The following is a 23,174-nucleotide window of genomic DNA, read 5'->3' on the forward strand; positions in this document are numbered from 1 at the left end:
CTGCAGGACTTTGCCAGTGTGGCCAGTGGTAGCCGCCTCCTACACACAGGTAGGAGCTACTGCTGGCTGCATCTGGGCAGTGAGAAAGAGGGGAATACTGCCAGTGAGGGGAAGCAGTCTCCTCTCTACTGCCAGTTGTGCTGTTGTGGTGCTAAACAGACACAGCCGCATAACCGTCAACAATTTACTAAATTCAATATATGAGTTGGTGTGCAGCGGGAGCTAAGCTAGAGTAATTCAGCGAATTTACAACAAAATGTGGTTATTATTCATGTTTTATTAACATTTATTTAGATAGTGCCAGTATATATGGCTGCGCTTTAAAAGGAATCCTTTCAAATATGAATCCCAAATTTGTAACATTGAAACAATTTCCTAATATCAAAAGGAACAATCATTGATAGTTGTTGATTACAGAATACCTACATTGTTTTGAACAATCCCCGTTATCTAATAGAAATGGAGACAGACCAGTGTTTTCCGCAGTGAGCCGCCGAGAACACGATCGCCTGAATAGAAATGAGATATGAGGTTGTTTTAATAGAATATGTTTTGGCTGTATGGTTTACATACTAAGAAAGTAATTTACTTCATGGCGCCAAGTAAAGGATGTTTAACTCATCAGAACGTATCTCATGTTTGTTGACAATGGCCTATAAATAAAGAATTATTGCTGCTGTAATTTATATGGCTGCATGAGTAAACCTGGCAATCCTATTCAATTAACTGGTAAAATAAAAGAGAGAGAGGCAATCATTCAATCAAGTTGTGCATTAGCTGTGTACGCTGGAGGTAAGTCGAGGAAATGATGACAACCTGGAGATTTTCACACATAATTATTCAATTTACCCGTTATCATGTTAGCTGTATTCTTCATTGCTAATTTCCATCAAAGTGACTCAGTAATGACAGTGTCGGCTACTTGTGAATCAGAATATGAACATATTAATTCTGATGAACATTTATTTGTAATCACTAAATACATTGAGATTTTAAATAGAAAAATGATAATCCCAGTTCTAAATAAGTGGTTTGTTTGTATGTACTTATTTTATATATGGCAGTGACATAAATGAAATATAACACTCTTTTATACGGAGTAACAGGTTCAAACATATTAAAGTACAACAGGATAGTAATGCCTTGATCAAAAAGCTTACAGTCTAGTTAGTAGGTGAATAAACAATCAAATAGATGGCCAGGTAAAAACAGTGAATATTTAGTTGTGATGATAACATGCAATGGTACAATACCTGAAGACATAAGGAGATTTATCAAAGCTTGTAGAGAGATATAATAGGACAAAATCACGGATACCTGGTTTGGAGGTGAGACTCGGGACTATGCTGGCTTGCTACATACCTCACAAATGGCAACATTTTCACAGGACAGACCTAAAATGGTGTCTTGCGGTGTTGGACATTCGGAAATAGATGTGACGTGCAAGTGCATAGCATCTTTTCATTGGAGACTGAGAGCATGCCCCCATAGTGAGGACAATTGGGGGCGTAGCTCTGTGGATGCATCATTCCTGTAAAGCCACACCCCCTTTTCTCAAGACTACTTTACATTTTCGGAGAAAGAATTTTCACCACTCTCAAGGTTGCCAAGCAGCACTGGCCGCCTGACTGCTCGCCCGCCCGCCGTCCAGTCCAGTAATAGTGCTGTCTTGTCCAGTGACCCCAGTAGTGCTTTCTTGTCCAGTCCAGTGATAGTGCTGTCTTGTCCAGTCCAGTGATAGTGATGTCTGCTGTACTAGTCCAGTCCAGTGATAGTGCTGTATAGTCCATTCCAGTGCCAGTGATACTGCTGTATAATCCAGTCCAGTGAAAGTGCTGTATAGTCCAGTCCAGTGATACTGTGTGTATAGTCCAGTCCAGTGAAAGTGCTGTATAGTCCAGTCCAGTGATACTGTGTGTATAGTCCAGTCCAGTGATACTGTGTGTATAGTCCAGTCCAGTGATATTGCTGCATAAATCCAATCCAGTGGCACTGATGGTAAAGTCCATTGACACTGCTGCATTTGCCCAGTACTACTGCCATTAAAGTCCAGTGATACTGCTACATAAGTCCAGTCCAGTGAAATTGCTGCATAAGTCCAGTTCAGTGGCAATAAGATTAAAGTCCATTGGTACTGCTGCATAAGTCCAGTAGTACTGCTGGTAAGTCCATTGATACTGCTGCATAACTCCAGTAATACTGCCATTAAAGACCAGTGATACTGCTACATAAGTCCAGTCCAGTGATATTGCTGTATAAGTCCAGTCCAGTGGCACTGAAGTTTAAGCCAATTAGTACTGCTGTATAAGTCCACTAATACTGCCAATAAAGTCCAGTGATACTGTTAAATAAAGCCAGTCCAGTGATACTGCTGCAAAAGTCCAGTCCAGTAACACTGTAGGGAAGGCCCATAAGATGTCAAGTGACATCTAAATCCCTGCATCCTTTTGTATCCAAGCACCTGAAAACCACACCAGCAAGTCACTCCTTGTCAATTTCCTCCTAGATCCAGAGTGAAGTTAATCCTGCAGGCCATGTCACTGGCATGACTGACTCCTCTTCTACCCGGGATTCCTCCGCAGGATCCTGCAGCGCTATGCTTACTGCTGCCGCTGTTGCTGCTGTGAGTTGTTCATCATCATCCAAGAGGGGAAGTCAAATATGGTCCAAAGTGTCAGATCACAAGAAAAGCCTGCAATTGCAGTTGGCAGATATCAGTCTTCTCAATAGAGGGCTCATTAAGGGTTAACAGCATCAACATTTTTATTGTAATTTTACTTGAGCTTGTATTGTGACATCCAAAGAATAGAACTGTAGTTGTATTCATGAGTATAATTTTATGATAGAGTGATAAGCCATCAACCAATCAGATCCTAACTGACATTTTTCAAGCTCAGCCCGTGACATGGCAGGCAGGAGCTGATTGTCTGGTTGTTTACCACTCTCCATTTGATCACTTTTCAAGCTTAGTACATCTGGCCCTTAGCATCCCAGTGTATCACATTATTGGGTGAGGGAGGAAGGAAGGCTCTCTTCACTAGATTTCATAGGGGTATGGGATATCTGACCCTTGGACATACCTACTTTTTCATAAAAAGGCAAAAAAAAAACTTGGGTAGAGGAATGGGCAAGATGCCAATCAGATATGTGGTTGTATTTTTCAATTTACATTCTATAAAATCAGAGGTTAAAAACTGAGTGGATGCAATATGCCCAGTAACTAATCCCCTTAATTGACTTTAAATGTCAAAGCTATTGTGATTTTGTTTCAATCTACTTTTTTATTTATTTATTATTTATTTACAGTTTCTTATATAGCGCAGCAGATTCCGTTGCGCTTTACAATAGTAGACAGTGATAAAACAAACTGGGTAACAACAGACAGACTTGGAGGTAGGAGGGCCCTGCTGCAAGCTTACAATCTATAGGGATATAGGAGGGAAACACAAGGACAGGCACCAGTAATAGCATAGCAGTCCCACCAAGTTACAAGTCCAGAAGGGAAGCTATGGTACTTGTTTCCTGGAACGGCCACAATCGCGGGCATCGTGTACCTTAAAGTTAAGGTACACGATGCCCGCGATGGACCCGATTTCCTTTGAAATCAGGTCCATTTTACCGTCAAAGGCAAAATCGGGGGCATCGCGTCGGTCGCCTATTTTGCCATAGGCTTCAATGTTAAAATATTTTTTAACATTGAAATCAGGAGCATCGCGTCGGTCTTGTGCCATTATAATGGCACAAGATGAGATGGACTTGATTAAGTCCATCTCACATAGGAAACAATGTGAAATGGGCCAATATGACTCATTTCACATTGTATATGGCCCCGTCGTCACCCCACGATTGACGCCAACCCAAAGCGTGGCGAGCGCAGTGAGCCTGCGAGGGGCGGCGGTGCGCGTCCTACGACCTTTTCTTACCCCTACTATCCACGTTGGCGTGGAGTTGAGAATAGAAAGTGTGGCGAGCGCAGCGAGCCACCGAGCCCGAAGCGTGGCGAGCGGAGCGTATACCTGTGAAGTTATACGCGTGCGCTCGCTGCGCTCGCCACACTTCGGGTTGGCGTCAATAGTGGGGTGGCGGCGTTGAGGGTGTAAAATTGGGGGTCTGGGGAATGTTTTACATTGAATCCAATGTAAAATAGGGTCCCAGGGACCCTATTCACATTTGATTGAATGTAAAAATCGGGTCGATCGTGTCGGTCGCATCGCATGCGATTTGGTCGCATGCGATGCGACCAACGCGATTTTTCCGACACGACCACCCCAATGCAAATCGGTGTGGCCGTGCTAGGAAACAAGTGCCGAAGCTATATAATACTTAAGTGCCTCAGAGGGTTATGCGTGCAGAATTTAAATATGATAGGCTTGCCTGAAGAGGTGAGTTTTCAGGGAACCCTTGAAAGTTTGGAGGCTAGTGGAGAGTCGTATTGTGCGTGGAAGGGCATTCCATAGGGTGGGAGCAGCCTGATGAAAGTCCTGTAATAGTGAATGGGAGCTAGTGATCCGTGCAGAAGAGAGACGCAGATCTTGTGCAGAGCGGAGTGGTCGAGTTGGGAGATTTTTTGGGATAAGTAAGGAGATATATGCTGGTGCAGTATGGTTAATAGCTTTATATGCGAGTAGAAGTGTTTTATATTGAATACGGTAAGATACAGGCAACCAATGGAGGGACTGGCAGAGTGGATCAGCAGACGATGAGCGTCTTGCAAGGAAGATCAGCCTAGCAACAGCATTTAAAATGGATTGCAGTGGTGAGAGTCTGTTCTTTGGAAGACCAGTTAGGAGACTATTGCAATAATCAATGCGGGATATAATGAGTGCATGTATAAGATATTTAGTAGTGTCTTGTGTGAGATACGGTCATATTTTGGATATGTTTTTTAGATGCATGTAACATGATTTGGAGACAGATTGAATGGGGTGAAGAAAGGACAGGTCAGAGTCGAGGATGACCCCTAAGCAACGAGCTTGTGGGGTAGGGTAGATTTTTTAACTTGTGATTCTATCCTTTTTGTTTGGTGGGGGGGTAGGTGTGTGGCAGGATAGCCCAAAAAAATGGGAACACCCCGAAACACACTTCCTGGCGCTTAGCAGTGCTAGTAGAAAAATATTTAGACCAATTCTAGTATATAATTAGTTATGTTTTCAACAGCTGCAGCATGCACTTCAGTGAGACTGCCTGGACTCACACAAAAAAGAAGGATAGGGGTGGGTTGAAGTATATTGCGCTGCTGTCTTAGAATATTGTTTGAAACACACTGAATGGCTGGATAAAAATAAATGTTGGACACACTGTTGTATTTTAAGTTTTTATATAGAAATATAGAAAATTTAGCAATACACACATTTATTGCCTAAATATGAAAAATAAAATAATTATGAAAATAAAAACACAAATATATAAATACACAAAACAGCAATATTTAAAAATTATCACATGAATAGGGATCCCAAATGATGGTAATTTAGTAACGTTAATTGCAGACCTTATGTAGCAACTGGTTTTAACTGAAGCAGTCAATTTGCATTTGGTACCAGGAGAAGGGTATAGCCAGATCTTATACTTGTTGTATAGACTGTAACAATTTATAAGTCATATGGGACGGAGACACCGCAATGGATGTTATGCTCACCGTTTTCTTTGTAGCACCTGCTTCGTGCTGGTTGTGGTGCAAAACCTGGGAGAGGAGGGGAAGATTTCTTCCTGCAGTCGGGTCCAGGTGTTTTTAGAAGATTTATGGCCCCTTTTGCTTGTATGTCGGTCACTCCTCTCGGCACTTATGCCGGTGTAGCCTGCATGCGGTATATGGATTCACCACATTGACCGCAGCAGTGAAGGAGTGAATGGGTTAACAAGAGTGTTGCTCCTCTATAATATTGTGGAGAGCGACTGTTGGGGATAGCTGATGGCCGGCAGCGGGGGGATTTTGCTGCACTTCAGCTTGTATGGAAGTATAGGATCAGCGGTGAGCCGGCAAGTGGAGCTGCACTCGTTGTGGAAGCACAGTCGGCGTATAGCAGCTTAATTCGCGGCAGCGTGGAGCGAGTGTCCCTCTCCTGGGAGAACAAGTTGCGGTCTGCTTTGCGTGGATCACCGGTTCACTTACCTGAACCGGTGATCCACGCAAAGCAGACCGCAACTTGTTCTCCCAGGAGAGGGACACTCGCTCCACGCTGCCGCGAATTAAGCTGCTATACGCCGACTGTGCTTCCACAACGAGTGCAGCTCCACTTGCCGGCTCACCGCTGATCCTATACTTCCATACAAGCTGAAGTGCAGCAAAATCCCCCCGCTGCCGGCCATCAGCTATCCCCAACAGTCGCTCTCCACAATATTATAGAGGAGCAACACTCTTGTTAACCCATTCACTCCTTCACTGCTGCGGTCAATGTGGTGAATCCATATACCGCATGCAGGCTACACCGGCATAAGTGCCGAGAGGAGTGACCGACATACAAGCAAAAGGGGCCATAAATCTTCTAAAAACACCTGGACCCGACTGCAGGAAGAAATCTTCCCCTCCTCTCCCAGGTTTTGCACCACAACCAGCACGAAGCAGGTGCTACAAAGAAAACGGTGAGCATAACATCCATTGCGGTGTCTCCGTCCCATATGACTTATAAATTGTTACAGTCTATACAACAAGTATAAGATCTGGCTATACCCTTCTCCTGGTACCAAATGCAAATTGACTGCTTCAGTTAAAACCAGTTGCTACATAAGGTCTGCAATTAACGTTACTAAATTACCATCATTTGGGATCCCTATTCATGTGATAATTTTTAAATATTGCTGTTTTGTGTATTTATATATTTGTGTTTTTATTTTCATAATTATTTTATTTTTCATATTTAGGCAATAAATGTGTGTATTGCTAAATTTTCTATATTTCTATATAAAAACTTAAAATACAACAGTGTGTCCAACATTTATTTTTATCCAGCCATTCAGTGTGTTTCAAACAATATTCTAAGACAGCAGCGCAATATACTTCAACCCACCCCTATCCTTTTTGTTTGGTGCCTTGGAACCTTGGTGCCTTATAAATAAATAAATAAATAAATAAATGCATAATAATAATAATAAAATATTTGTATGGCATTTTTTAACCTTGTTATTTGTATGCTTGAAATCCACTTGGCTGGTTGTTAAATGCCTTTACAATGGATAGAGAAGGAAAAAAATATACAGATAGTCTTTAAGGACACATGTTGCATACAATTCTGAATTACAATAGGTTGTAAAGATGAATGTTTTGTTTAATGGTATTGAACAAGACCATATGCCTCTGGTGACCTTGAGTAAAATATTTTAATTCAAAACATCGAGCCTGTAAAGGGTTCCGATAAAAACTTAATCCAGCCTTCGATAAGAGAACCCTAACCTCAGTGTTTATTCCATGGTAATGCGTTTCATTATCCCCTGATCGCGGGGCTTGGTGTATTGTTTCCTTTGCACTTAGGTGTTAGAACATGGCACATATAAGAGAAATATAAAGATGAAAACCTATCTCCAGTTTTTCTGCCTGAAAGCTTTTCCTCCTCTTTCTTTAAACAAATCCGCATTCACTGAACTGTTAAAGTAATCTAGGTGGTATAAATCTTGTAAAGACCTGCAAGCCTTCCATTTCTTCTTTTATGTGGATGGCTGTTGACCTTGATCTTCTACAGGCAAGTTATGGTCTGCTTTCTATGCACTATTTAAAAAGAAGAATTGAACAGTTTAAGTGGATACTAACATCTAAGTCAACAAATCTGAACACTTGAAACTAACATGAGGGTAAATATGACAGGAGATATAACGCTTTTGTTAAGCCAGGGTAAATATAAGCTCATCTCAGATTTAGAATTGTGGGTACGGTGCCAATGAAAAAAAAAACATTATGGTTTCTCTGATAAAAGACCAAAATAGGTTAAACAACTTGGAAAAACAAACTGATACAATATGGCGGTACACACTGTCTATGTAACAATATGCACTACCTTAATATCATGTAACAATGGGCCTTATTTTGGTTCACTCTTTCTGACAAAATCCTTCTTAGATGGACAAAATGATGTGCACTGCAGGATGGCAAATGTAAAATGTGCAGAGAGAATTAGATTTGGGTGAGTTATTTTGTTTCTGTTTAGGGTAAATACAGACTGCTTTATTTTTACACTGCAATATAGATCTCACTGAAGTAAAACCCCACCCAATTCTATCTCACTCTGCACAAGTAACATCTGCCCCCCTGCAGTGCACATGGTTTTGTCCATCTAAGAAGGATTTTGTCAGAAAGAATGAACTAGAATAAACCCCAATGTCTCTTGAAATAAAAGTTATCTCTTACTGGTAATTTAAATTAGGATGAAGAGTTATAACAGCTGATTTCAAGACCTAGCCAAAGATACAAAGCACTTCTGATTTAAGTTGCATACATATATATATAGTACGTTTTTGAGACTGGCACTCCAAAAAACAATAAGCAGTGGCCCTTGTTGCCTTCCAAAGAGAAGATATGCAGGAAAACCTACGGTGCTGGCGGCACTCAGACAGGGAATACTTTTCAAAAGAAATGAGAAGCTGACACCGTGCAACTTTAGTGCTAACAGTTTCAGAGTTTAATCTCCTTCATCAGAGTACAAAGAAACAAACAAAATACACTTACCCGTCCCAGTCCCGGTGACCAGGGGTGACGTCATCGGCGCCGCCCCCCGCATCAGCTGGAGCGGGTTGCCATGGGGATCTATGACAACAAAAGAAAAGTGAAATGGGGAACCGCAATAGGGCGTAAACATAACCGATGATTATACACACAGTATGGTGAACAACATGCATGACATGAGATGTACAAAAGCAATATGCATGAGCCGATATAACGGCATGACCATGACCAGTCAATTTAAGGAAGAGAGCAACATAAACGCATCATAATGACTGTACATGGGAAAGAAATGAGGAAAGGAAAAGAGCGTAGTTAATGCGACACGGCAGATGCAATATCAATGATGAGACGATAAGTGTGCTATGTGGATGCTTATAGGAAGCAGCTCAGCGAGAGATATTCGTTAAGACATGGACATCCCCAGAGCGGAGACCCTTAATCCCAATGCTGTCCGTAAGACCCAGCTAGGTCGCATTCCGTTTATCAATACTTTTTCTTCCCACAGTAAAGAAATGGTTGACACGGCCAAAAAATTTTGCCCCTGGTGTCTGAGGACCCTGACTTGCCTCAATTGAGATCGGCCACCATCCTACCCTGTTACAAAAGGGGTCGGAACTTACGTGACCTTCTGGTGAAAAGCGATGTTGCTCGTATGGGGAAGAGACCTAATACACACTTCCTTACCAAAAAACCTGGCAACTATCATTGTACAGGCTGTACCACATGCCGTTACCTAGAGACCGATAACTCGTTTAAACATCCACACTCTGGCCGCACCATTAAAATTCATCAAGTCCTGAGCTGTAACTGTAGGTTCGTGGTCTATGCTATCCGTTGTCCATGCGGACTCTTATATGTGGGTAAAACTTCAAGAACATTTAAAGAGCGTATGGCCGCCCACCGATCATCAATCAAATTGGCACTTGAGGGCGCAGTATGCAATCAACCTGTACCTCGCCACTTTAAAGATCATGGACACACCCTCCCATCACTGAGATATTGGATGTTGGAACAGGTATCCCCCCCGAAGAGAGGAGGTGATCGACATAAGCTGTTGCTGCAGCGGGAAGCATCCTGGATATACAGACTTAACACCATCGCTCCCGCTGGACTTAACGAATATCTCTCACTGAGCTGCTTCCTATAAGCATCCACATAGCACACTTATCGTCTCATCATTGATATTGCATCTGCCGTGTCGCATTAACTACGCTCTTTTCCTTACCTCATTTCTTTCCCATGTACAGTCATTATGATGCGTTTATGTTGCTCTCTTCCTTAAATTGACTGGTCATGATCACGCCATTATATCGGCTCATGCATATTGCTTTTGTACATCTCATGTCATGCATGTTGTTCACCATACTGTGTGTATAATCATTGGTTATGTTTATGCCCTAATGCGGTTCCCCCTTTCACTTTTCTTTTGTTGTCTTAGATCCCCATGGCAACCCGCTCCGGCTGATGAGGGGCGCGGCGACGATGACGTCACCCCTGATCACCGGGACTGGGACGCCGGGGATCACGGTGAGGGTGTTTGGTGTGGGAGCTTATTTAGGTAAGTGTATTTTGTTTGCTTCTTTGTACTCTGATGAAGGAGATTAAACTCTGAAACTGTTAGCATTGAAGTTGCACGGTGTCAGCTTCTCATTTCTTTTGAAAAGTATTCTCTGTCTGAGTGCCGCCAGCACCGTAGGTTTTCCTACATATATATATATATATATACACAAGCATTACTATCTTGACCTCATTCGGGGCCTTCAGCGTTAAAACGGCACACGAAAGGAAACTCACACCCTTCAGCGTTAATAGGATTGACCTATATGCACATCGCACTTTTATGGCCAACTCTGAATCAGGGCCCTGAATTAACGCTAAACTCACTCCCTTCACAGAGCAGAATTAGCTGAAAATTGCTCACACCCTTATGGAGGTGCGAGCACTTTTCAGAAAATTAGGCCTGCCGTAAAGTGCGCCCGGTGTCGTGATGATTCGCAACTTGCAAATCATCCGCACCTTTCGGGGTTAATAGGATCGACCCCCAAGTGTGCAACCCTGTTACTGCGATCACATGATTGCGGTTTCAGCGCTGGCCATGGGCATCAATAACATGACAGGACATTTTGTGGGAGTGGTCCGTACAATGCAGGCATATGCGGACTATTTGGCTATGTCAAAAGTAGCTGTTGCAACCCCAAACATGGACGGTGTGCGCAGCCAGGGACATCCGGTAATGTGCGGGGGCTGCACTATGTGTAGTGAAGCGCTCACACTTAAGCATGCAAATTAGGGGTGGCCTTGCTCTGTGCTGGGTGACCAAGCCGCATTCTAGTGCCGGGAGTTGTAATTTAGCTAAATTATCTCACAATACTACATTTTACTCTGAATAAGGCCCCAGCAGGTTAGTACAAGGCACACAGAACATTACAGTGACCAAGACATAAACAGAGCACAGGTAATAATTAACATCATCATTTTCAGTACACAACAGGTGAGTGTGGGGGTAATCAGGGACAGCACTATAGTGACAGAACAAATAGCAGGAGTAAAACCGCTGGACAAATGGCTGTGAGCAGTGGACATTGAATTGCTAGAGAAGAGGGCTGTGAGAACAAGATGGAGGATGACCCTACTCCTATGAGCTACAATCTAGGGGAAGAGGGACTGACAGATGATATGAGGGGTGAGCATGTGGATGAGGACTTGAGGGCAGGAGGTAGGCATGGTAGAGATGATTTAAGTAGAAGAGGGGGCAGAACCAAACAACAGAATCTTGACATTCAGCCTCACCCCCTTGCTGCAGTTCCCACGATATCCAGTGAGTAACATTCACTAGGTCAGGATGCAAGAGAGCTTCTTATTACGCTTTTGGGGCTATTGAGGGGCTAACACAAAAACCATGAGCTTCCCACAGCTTTCAGGAGGGTATGCAAATATGGTTTGTTGCTATGCAGGGTCGGTGAGCTTGCTCTAGTAAAGGGGGCCACACAGGCAAAATCTTGGGTTGCGTGTCAGATGCAGTGACCATGGGATAGGACAGGTGATGGACATGACTGACTCGAGAGGAGAGTAAGGAGTATGCAAGGAGATGTAAGTAGTTTGTGTGACCATTAAGTGATTTTTCTCCCCTTCAGTATACGGGGGTGGGGCGATATCATGTGACATTAGCCACCCAACCCGAGCAGGCAACGCTATGCCTGCATTCCCAGGGGATCGCCACTATTTTTGTGGGGACACCCAAAAAACACTGGGTGCTCCCCTGCTCCAGCCAGGGCCACTGAAAGGTATGCCAGACCCTGGTATCATTTTGAGGACGTGTCCTAATCGCGGGAGGTGTGGCCTTGCCCCTTAGCGTAAAAAAATGAGAAAGCCTTTAAAACAGTCGATGGGGGAATGTTATCCTCAAGAGTTGACAAGTACAGCAGCATGAGCTCTCATCAGCTGTAACACATTGACAGCGTGAGCGCTCATGCCGCTGCTGCCCGGGAGGGGGTAAGAGGGATGGGTTTGGACCAGGGCCCCCGCCGGGCCCTTCCAGCAAGCCCAGACCCTGATAATTAGTAACCCCTCCTCTCAGTTGCCCCCCCCCTCCTCTCAGCCCCCTGTCCGATCCGGCCCCCTCTATAGTGAATGACCCAGTGAGTGTAAATCTAACCAAAGCCTCCTGGGGCTTGCACAAGTGCATAGCCACGCATTTGCAAACCCCAAAGATCGGTGAATGGGCCAAATTCGGAATCAGACTAATAGTCAAAATCGACTACATGCACTTCATGCGGAAATCTCATAGTGAAAATCGTACATAGCCAATACCTCACCTGGCGTATGACCCTTTACATCTGTGGTCTACATCCAAAAGCATACAGTATTTACCTTGCAGAGAGACAATTATATTTATTTGCTTCCCGTGCATAGCAACATAGTTTGTTCCAGGCTGGAAATTACTTTCGTTTTTGCTTTACTGAATCGGACCCTCTGTACGGAAATAAACTGCCCCTCTGCCAGCGGGGAATAGATGCTGTGCGCATGCGCACAGCATCTATTCACCACTGCCCAGTGGGTGGCAGCGGGAACTTCCAACTGCCCCCCACCCCACCGCAGGACACTGCTGGCCACAGGCGGGATGTGGGAACGTCCCCGAAAAACAGTACGTTACCGCGGTTAGCTGGACAGTTGGGAGGTATGAGATAATAATATTTCTTTGCTGTAGTTGCAAATTATTTGCAATATTTCAGATATGTTTAATCACTTAAAACTGAAGCACACATGTTATTTACTCTCCTGTAATGATCCAGTGTAATTAATAGAAAATTTACTACACTCCTATGAACAAATGCTTCTATGCATTTTTGGGTACTCCGTGAAACTACACAAGTACCCATTTTTGTTTATATTAGAAATTCTGTTCATATTGACATATACAGCAGTCCTATAACAATCACAAACTTAATAATATACAGTGATTTTTTGTTATGTTTATATCTTGATCCTCTGGCTATTGCAGAAAGGGAAAGTGATCTGATGTATCAAGATGTAGTGAGTGACAATCTCTGTTGAGCTAATTGGTTGAGGATTGCCCCAGTTAACACTGGGAGATAAGCACACGGGACTTTGAGTGTTAAAAAGAAAAGAGAAACATTATGGCAAGTGTTCTATTAAACTCTAGTAAAAGTATCTGCCATGTGTTCTGTGTGGGGGGTTGATAGATGCCTCCCAGGCATAAGAGACGCTAATCCCATGTTTTAAAGTTGACTCAATATAAGAATTGCTGTCAGGTTTAAAGACGGATTTGCATCCACCCTTTTTTGTTTGGTGATCCCACTGAGTGGCATCACACACCTTATACCTCTAAGATTTCACTAGCAGTTGTTTACACACGTACAATTGCATGGCTCTGAGTGTGCGTATCGCCTGCTATCTTCTTATTTCTCCCTCCCTCTAACATTTCATAAAAGGCTGTATTTACTAACCTAATACTGCTATTTATTACATGTCGCAAAATTCACAGCTTCAAATGTGCATTTATTAATATTCATTATTATGATAAAAGGCAACTAGTCCAGCTCCAAATCAAGCATGCTAATACATTGGTGGGGAGAACAAACTAGCTGCAGGTTCAGCTAACATCAATATCGTTAATGGTGTGTGGGGGCGTGCATCGTTAACGAGATTAAGCATACACACTAGAAGACATTGGCCTCAATATCGCTCAGAAACCTCTTTCTGAACGATATTGATGCCAATATATTCTAGTGTGTATGGGCCTTAATGCTGAATCAGGGCAGACTGATTTTTTTCTGCAGCCTTCAACATCACTATAAGAGAACATTGCATTTGTTAGTTGATACATTGAAAATTCAGCACTTAACTATGTATCATTTGTGGAAACATTGTTGCAATTATGTGAATGTTAGGTAATGGTAATCTCTTTGCAGCTAAAAGCCATTCATTATTTGTATTTTTGGGAAACGGTCATCTGTCAGACCAGACTTAGGTCGACAGTCATTAGGTCGACCCCGGAAGGTCGACTGTCCCCAAGGTCGACAGGGTTAAAGGTCAACATGGCTCAAGGTCGACATGACTTAAGGTCGACATGGGCCAAGGTCGACATGGGCCAAGGTCGACATGGTTTTAGGTTGACAGTCATTAGGTCGACATGAGTTTTTCACTGGTTTTTGAGCTGACATGTGCCGACAGTCGGTATTTCATGCCCTACCATCCACTAGGGCGTGGTGGGAGAATAAAATAGTGTGCCCGAAGCATCGCGAGCGGCTGCGGTTCAACTCCAACTGTGTCCATGTCGACTGTGTCGACATTCGGGTAAAAAAACAGTGAAAAACTCATGTCGACCTAATGACTATCGACCTAAAACCATGTCGACCTTGGCCCATGTCGACCTTAAGTCACGTCGACCTTGAGCCATGTCGACCTTGGGGACAGTCGACCTTCCGGGGTCGACCTAATGACTGTAGACCTAAGTCTGTTCTGACAGATGTACCGCTTCCTTATGTTTCGCTTCTTTTCTTTTTTTAATTATTGTTTTCTGTGTTCAGAGGTGCCACAGTGAACTGCTCCATAATGGAGTTTTACACAATACAGAGCCTGTAATTCAAGGACTTTGTGGGCAAAATTTACTAAGAATACAAATACGAAAATTCAGATTCATATTCTGAATACGAATGAAGATAACTGGCATCGTTGTTCTATGTCATTTACAAATTCGTATTCTGGAGGGGAATTTACAAAGCAGTCGTATTTGACTGATTTGTATCTTCCGATGTCGTATGGATTTGTATTTTTACCGATACAAATTTGGATTTTAAATACAATTTGTATCGGCACGAAAGAGAAAGGGAGGGTTTTGAGCAGCGCTTGGGGGGAAATAGTTAGGTGAATCAGTTGGTTAAAAAATCCTGTAAATTAAGACGGGGTTATGGAATGAGGGATTGGTTGATCTAGTACAAAAAGATTTATTTATCTGAAAGATAGCATATAGCCAGAGTACAATAATACTATTTAAAAACAATTCATAAAAAGTTCATGTCTCACCAAACCAAACTGGGTTAAGGCCCGGAGTGTCCCATAAGTCCTGGGTAGAACTGTGGTGGTGAACCCAGAAGGGGCAGTAGGGAGGGAGGATCAAATGTATTGATAAGGAGCGGCTCAAGTTGACACGAATAGCCGACTCCCTACGCCAGATGTAGTGGAGCGGGATATGGCCCTCGACCTCTACCTTGCTGCAGAAATTTGTAATCCAAGTCGGACAGATGGTTAAAAGGAGATGACACAGACTGCGAGATGTAAACAGCCGAGAGGGACCCGCGGGTCCTGGTGGTACTTGATATATGTCCCCAATGTGGCAGATGGTAGGGAGGACTGGTGATGTTAATCAGATGTAATTTGTGCCAAGATGGCACAAATTACCGTCTCCCTCCGCTGGATGGAATGTAGCGGGATTCAGTCCTCAACCTTGGCCTTGCTAGTGGAACTAGATGGTCCAATTGGACGGAGGTGGTGGGTAGGTGCGCAAATCTGCACTTCCGGGATCTATTAAAGATAACCAGTTTGGAATTTGGATAGAGACAAAGTCCTGAATCCTGACCGGTTTCGCTGCTCCAGGCAGCTTTGTCAGAGGATGGCAGGTTTGAAACATGGCTGGCTATTTATTTCCTGTTACATGGGTCATGTGACCAGCTTAATTAGATCAACCAATCTATTTTCTAAACAAAAAATGGCGCTAAAGTAGGAGGCAAATGGTTACACATTTATTCATAGTATGATAGGTTGTTATCGGGTACAATCATTCATTAAATGTTTTCAGGAAAATCCCAATATAGGGCATGTGAATTGCGTGCACCGACTTGCGGTGTTTATCCTGTTTATCCGGTGGTCATCGTGACCGGCATGACCCAGTCTGATGAGCGCTCTAATTGGAGGAGCGTCCATTCTGTTTCCGGGTCATTCAGCCACAATATTGTATGGGCTGTAAGGGCGGAAGTTGTAATCTCCTTCCGCGTGACGCGGCCTGTTGATGCGTCCCATTCAGATCGCAATGTCAGGGGCGGAGAATTTAGGCTGTGGTTCCTTGTCGCGTCATCCGGACGTCCGGTGGCGTGGACTACTGTTATGACCCGTTCATATCATCATATTGGGGGCGGGGAGTCCGGGACGGACGTCATCCAGGTGGGCGTGGGTTGCTTAATGTTTATGTGCCGGCCCAATGTCCACAACAGTCGTTTTCTTTAATATTCAACAGCAATAAACTCAGTTATACAAAAATCATTTAGTTGTACTATTTCTAGACAGTGTAAATGGTTATGGGAAACCTAAAGTTGCATACTTAAGCAGAGGTATATAGGGGCTGGCCCCTAGTGGTTATAGACTAGATTACACATAGGCTGTCGTATTTAGCCCAAATAGCACAGCTGGTTTTAACATGAAGGAAAAAAGGAGATCTACTGAGATGCAATATAGGGATAAAGTACATAGATAACATGGGTAGTGGTGGATGTGCAGTTATAACAATAAATGAGTATGGAAAGATGGTATACAAGTTACCCCCATGGTTATTGCTTAAATTCAGACTGCATAGTGCATCAAGGAGATAATCATATGTATTTAATTGGTGGAAAAGTACTCAAGGTGGATGGAGTGGAGGCATACGTTCTAAATAACTGAGTTGAGTTCCACCATCTCATTGAGGCCCTCTGGGTGGATAGAGTTCAGAAGGTGCATCCAAAAAACTTCTTGTTTGCACAATCTGCTGAACCTATCCCCCCCTCTATTGGTGTTTTTGATATGTTCCACCCCTATTAGTTCCAAGCTCTGAGGATCAGCATTGTGTCTCTTGAAAAAATGTCTAGAGACACTACGTAAAATCAGACTCTTCTTAATGTTACGGCGGTGTTCTAAAAACCTGATGCGTAGTTTCCTAGTAGTACGGCCTACATATTTAAGTCCGCATTCACAGGTCAGAACATAGATTGTATAAGTAGTATTACAGTTTATGAAATTTCTGATGGGGTGTGTTTTAGTGTCCACCAAGATTTGTGTGGTTTTAGCATTTTTATGTGTGAGCATGTAATGCATCTAGAGCTCCCGCATCTGTAGAACCCTGCCAATTGGGAGGGGAGCCAGGTCGTGAGAGGTAAGGGAGTAGTGATGGAGGGTAGAAAGCTGGGTGCCAGGATACTTTTGAGAGAGCGATTCTTCTTAAAAATGAAGTCCGGTTTCTTGGGTAGTGTTCCTGTTAGGAATGGGTCTTGGTGTAGTATATTATAGTTTTTACAAATAATGTTTTTAACCTCAGTGTGATGGCTGGTAAATGTGCTTATATAGGCCATTCTCATATTATTCATATTAGTGTCTGAATTTATGTCTCTTGTTTTTTTCTTTGGGCTAAGCAGTGTATCTCGGTCCATATTAACCACCTCTTCGAATGCTTTTTTAACCAGGGGGGCGGGGTGTCCTCTACTTCTAAAGGAGGTCATCAATTTCTCCGCTTGGATTTCAAAATCTGACAATGAGGAACAATTCCTCCTAATACGGATGAGCTGTACCTTGGGGATACTTTTTTTCCAAGGTAGGTGGTGTATAGTTTTTAGTCACAATTTGATTGTCTTTTATGGAGAGGGACACATCCAGGAAGGAGATCTCAGTGGGGTGAAAAGTGTGGGTGAACTGTAAATTATATGAATTATTATTAAGTGTTTCAACAAAATCAAGTGCTGTTTGTGCATCCCCATCCCAAATCATAAAGAGATCATCTATGTACCGTCCATAGAGGACCAGACCCGCGTCACAGCCGCCCCCCCACACATGGTGGTCCTCGACCTCCCCCATGTAGAGGTTGGCGTAGCTGGGCACGAATCTGGTCCCCATGGCAGTACCCATCACCTGTAGATAGTAAGTGTCTTGAAATAGAAAATAAATCTAAAATAAAAGTGATGCAGTTGAGAAGAAACAGCCTGAGCTCCACCCCCAGGTCACCATCTTTTTCTAGACGTTTCTCTATAGCTCGACGACCCAGGCCATGTCGAATGTTGGAATAGAGGCCTGTGACGTCAAGCGTGAGGAAATTATAGGAGTCCTTCCATGTAATTTCTTTAATGAGTTTGAGAAAGGATGTAGTATCCTTGATATGTGACCTGAGGGTGGAGACTCTAGGCTGAAGAAAGGAGTCCACGGAAAATGAAAAATTGGAGGTCAAAGAATTAATACCCAAAATGATAGGTCTCCCTGGGGGTGCTAAAAGTGATTTGTGTACTTTAGGAAGGTGATAATAAATGGGCACCACTGGGTGTTCAGAAAAGAGAAACTTGAACTCGTCCCTGGATATGGTCCCCTCCATCACTGCACGGTCCAATAGTTCAAATAATTCTGTCTTAAACAGATTCGTAGGGTCCCCCTGTATTTTGGTGTAAAACTTAGTATCCTCCAGTTGCCTGAGAGCTTCAGAGATGTAGTCTTGTTTATCTTGTATAACAAGACTCCCCCCCTTGTCTGCTTCTTTGATAATGATCCCCTTATCCTCAACCAGGTTTTTTAAGGCTTTCTTTTCCTGTTTGGTAAGGTTGGAGCTGTGTGTTTTTGTCCTGTTGGATTTGGTACACATAGTTTTAAAGTCAGACAGGGTGGTCTTGTAAAAGCTCTCTATATTTGGGCATTTTGACCTTATGGGGAAGAATTCAGACTTTAATTTAAAGTTTTTACGATTGATGTTATAATTCGTTGGGGGACACTCTGTGGTCTGAACACTCTCTTCGCTGGAGTTCTCCTGTTGTAATTCTCTTAGTATATCTAACTAGGGAAGGTCCTCAGGTTCTGGGGTAATACATTCTAGTGGTTGTTCTATTTTAGATGGGGGATTTCTTGCGAAATATCGTTGCCGACACAGGGTTCGGACAAATCTATTGAGTTCTATGAACAAGGTAAAGATATTGGGGGTTGCGGTAGGGGCGAACTTAAGGCCCTTGCTAAGAAGTGAAATCTCCCCTTCGTTGAGCTTTTTATTGGACAGGTTTATGACACTTTTAAGGAGTTCTTTTTTATTTTCCCTCTTTAGTTTCTTGTATATCTCCCTCTTTCCTCCTCTCTTCCCTCTGAGCTTCTTCGTCTTCTTTTTGGGGTTCCTACTCTCTGGTCTATTGGGTTCTGGACTCTTGGTTTGGTGTATCGCCCCTCTAAAAAAACACTCTGGTGGCTAGCTGAACTCTCTTGGTCTTTTAATGGTCTTTCTTTGGGTCTGGCCCCTTGTTGTGTATCTCTTATAAGGACATCTTTATAGCTATTTTCTTTGGTAACATAAATATGCTGACGTGGTGGGTAATTTTCTTTGTAACTGGTCCTGTTTTTTAAATGTGGGGGTGTGTATACTGGAAGGTCCTTGATTTTTTCGTATTGACCCTTATGTGATGGGTCTCTTTGTCTATAGGGATATCTATTTTGGGGGTAATTGTTGTCCCTCATATTTCTCCTATTTTTGGCTTGCGATCTATATGCCCTAATATCTCCACCTTTATAGTCCTCAATATCCCTCCTGAATTTTTTACATTTAGAATCTAGGAGGGACTGTTCAAATGTCACTAGTTTACTCATTAAGTTCTTGTCCCTTTCCTCAAATTCTTTCAGTTTACTTTGGGGTTCTAGTGTTTTTTTCAGCGATTCTATTTGTTTGGTCAGATCATCTGCTTTTTGTTGTCTGTATCTGACCACTATCCCCATCAGTGTTAGAGAACATTGATCCAGGGTTTGGTCCCATTCCTTCTGGAAAGCGGTTTCGTTCTGGAATACTGATGGTTTCGTAAGCCTAAGACCCCATGGGTATCATCTTTTGGTCTATATATTTCTGCAGGTTCGAACTATCCAACCAGTGTCTTAATTCGGCTGTCATAAGATCTTCTAATTTATTGAATTGATCCCTGAGATCCTGAGTAGACTCAGTGACATTATCATCCTTTCTGTCCCATTGTGACAGAATGTTTTGCCTCCTTCTTAAGCGCGAGTCGAAGTGGGAAAAACAGCTCATGCCGGCTGCTCCTATAAAACTAGTTTGTAAACTAATTTGTATCGGCAGCCTGCACGGATCAGTCAGATCCGTGCAGGCTTTAGTGTAAAAAAAAAAGAGAGAGAGAAGTAAATAAGTTAAAAGAAGCATGACCTTGTCTTACCTATTCTTAAAAAACTTACCCTTGATCCTAACAGTCTCTCCAACTACTAACCCAATCACCCTCCTTTTACTTGCCTCCAAACTCGGCTCTACCTCCCCTGCACTTCCCCTCACAGTAGGTGTCTCCCAAAGCTCTGATCTTACCCTCTCCTTTCTCTCTCTCTATTCGTCCTGTTTAGGTGAGCTCATGTGCTCTTTTGATTTCCAATATCACATCTATAATGATGACACTCAAATCTATGTTCTCTCCCTCAGTGCTGGCACATTTACTTCTTCTTTGGTGACCAGGTTTTTGAGATTGAGCACCCCATTGTTTTCCAGCTACAGAGGACTAGGGCTGATGGATTTTTTGAGTGCTGGATATTAAGCGCTGAACTACTTTCTATTCAAGTCTAAGACTAAGCTTATCAACTTCCCACCCTCCCACATAACCTCACCTCCCACTATCTATGGATGGCACAGCTATCTCCTCTAGCCCCCAAGTACGCTGGCCTGGAGTTATTTTTTATTCCTCCCTCTCTTTCAAACCACACATTCAGCACCTCTCGCAGTCCTGCTAGTTTCATCTCAAAACTGTTTTCAGCATCAGGCCCTTTCTCAACCAGGACACCACTAAGACCCTCATTCTCTCCTTGGATATATCCAGATTGTAATTGCCTCCTATCTGGCCTCCCTGGTAAACACTCTACTACTCCAATATATCTTCAATGTCACTGACTGGCTCGACTTCCTTTTCAAAAGTATTAGATCCATCTTTCCTCTCCTGCAAGCTTTAAATTGGCTCCCCCCTCCCAATCTGAATTAAATTCAAGATTCTCACACATGTTTACAAATCTCTCATCCATTGATATCCCATTTACATATCTGACCTTATCCCTTTACACTCCAACCCACCCACTTTGCTTCACAAATATATTCTGACTCTCCACTTTTACTTCCACTCCTGTCTCTAAGGGTTTGGCCATTGTGCTCCTTATCTCTGGAATTCTCTAACTCTCCCTGTCTGACTCTCCAACTCTTTAAACCAGCTCTCAAGACCCACTTCTTCATTAAACCTACTCATCTCTCATCCTAACCTTATGTATATGCTCACTTCTACCTCACTGCTTCTGTCTGCCCCTTCCCTTTAGAATGTAAGCTCCCATGAGCAGGTCCCTCTCTCCTCATTTGCTTTTTGCTCTCTTAGAATATTATTTATTTATTTATTTGCAGTTTCTTATATAGCGCAGCAGATTCCGTTGCGCTTTACAATAGTAAACAGTGATAAAACAAACTGGGTAACAACAGACAGACTTGGTGGTTAGAGGGCCCTGCTGCAAGCTTACAATCTATAGGGACATAGGAGGGAAACACAAGGACAGGCATCAGTAATAGCATAGCAGTCCCAACAAGTTACAAGTCCAGAAGGGAAGCTATATAATACATAAGTGCCACAGAGGGTTATGCGTGTAGAACTTAAATATGATAGGCTTGCCTGAAGAGGTGAGTTTTCAGGGAACGCTTGAAAGTTTGGAGGCTAGCGGAGAGTCTAATTGTGCATGGAAGGGCATTCCATAGGATGGGAGCAGCCCGATGAAAGTCCTGTAATAGTGAATGGGAGCTAGTGATCCGCTCAGATGAGAGACGCAAATCTTGTGCAGAGCGGAGTGGTCGAGATGGGAGATATTGTGTGATAAGTGCAGAGATATATGCTGGTGCAGTATGGTTAATAGCTTTATATGCAAGTAGAAGTGTTTTATAGTGAATACGGTAATATACAGGCAACCAATGGAGGGACTGGCAGAGCGGATCAGCAGACGATGAGCGTCTTGCAAGGAAGATCAGCCTAGCAGCAGCATTTAGAATGGATTGCAGTGGTGAGAGTCTGTTCTTGGGAAGTCCAGTTAGGAGACTATTGCAATAATCAATGCGGGATATAATGAGTGCATGGATAAGAGATTTAGTAGTGTCTTGTGTGAGATATGGTCGTATTTTGGATATGTTTTTTAGATGCATGTAACATGATTTGGAGACAGATTGAATGTGGGGAACAAAGGACAGGTCAGAGTCGAGGGTGACCCCTAAGCAACGAGCTTGTTGGGTAGGGTAGATTGTCGAGTTGTCAACAGTGATGGAGATATCTGGATGGTAACTGTTCTTAGTTGGCGGGAATATAAGTAATTCAGTTTTGGAAATATTGAGTTTGAGTTGGCGAGAAGACATCCAAAGTGAGATGGCAGAGAGACATTCAGAGACTCGGCCCAAAACAACTGGTGACAACTCTGGGGTTGATAGATAGATTTGAGTATCATCCGCATATAAGTGATACTGAAATCCGAAGGAGCTGATTAGTTTGCCAAGCGAGGAGGTATAGATTGAGAAAAGCAGAGGACCTAAGACTGAGCCTTGCGGAACTCCGACTGACAGAGGTAGTTAAGAGGAAGTAGAGTCAGAGAAGCGAACAGTGAAAGAGCGATCAGATAGGTAAGATGTGAACCAGGAAAGGGCTGTATCATTAAGACCTAGGGAGTGTAGTGTTTGTAAAAGGAGAGTGTGATCCACAGTGTCAAACGCAGCAGAAAGATCTAGAAGAATAAGCAGTGAGTAATGGCCTTTAGACTTAGCGGTTACCAGATCATTCACCACTTTAGTCAGTGCTGTCTCAGTGGAGTGTTGAGAGCGAAAGCCTGACTGAAGCGGGTCTAATAGGGTGTTGGAGTTAAGAAAGTTTGTTAGGCGAGAGTAGACAAGTCTCTCGAGTAGCTTGGAGAGGCAAGGGAGCTGAGAGATAGGACGATAGTTAGAGAGAGAGTTAGGGTCTGAATTGTGTTTTTTCAGAATGGGAGTAATCGCTGCATGTTTGAGCAGAGACGGAAA

At 43.1% G+C, this 23,174-nt stretch overlaps 1 protein-coding gene across 4 annotated transcripts in view; it reads right to left on the bottom strand.

Moving 5' to 3' along the window:
• Positions 1 to 287: 287 nt before the first annotated feature.
• LOC146075239 (uncharacterized) overlaps positions 288 to 23,174 on the bottom strand; it is a 74,496-nt gene continuing 51,609 nt past the window's right edge. Inside the window, exons 9-10 of one of the 4 annotated variants that reach the window (XR_014473534.1) lie at positions 7,619 to 7,702; positions 288 to 2,692 (exon numbers count right to left, since the gene is read on the bottom strand). The gene's annotated coding sequence lies outside the window, so the exon portion shown is untranslated. Of the gene's footprint in view, positions 2,693 to 7,056; positions 7,703 to 23,174 lie in introns of those variants that run through there. The other 3 variants (XR_014473537.1, XM_083184244.1, XM_083184246.1) reach the window with 3 other exon arrangements.

This window comes from Crinia signifera, chromosome 4 (assembly GCF_055691185.1).
Source record: "Crinia signifera chromosome 4, ASM5569118v1, whole genome shotgun sequence".
Lineage (NCBI taxonomy): Eukaryota > Metazoa > Chordata > Amphibia > Anura > Myobatrachidae > Crinia > Crinia signifera.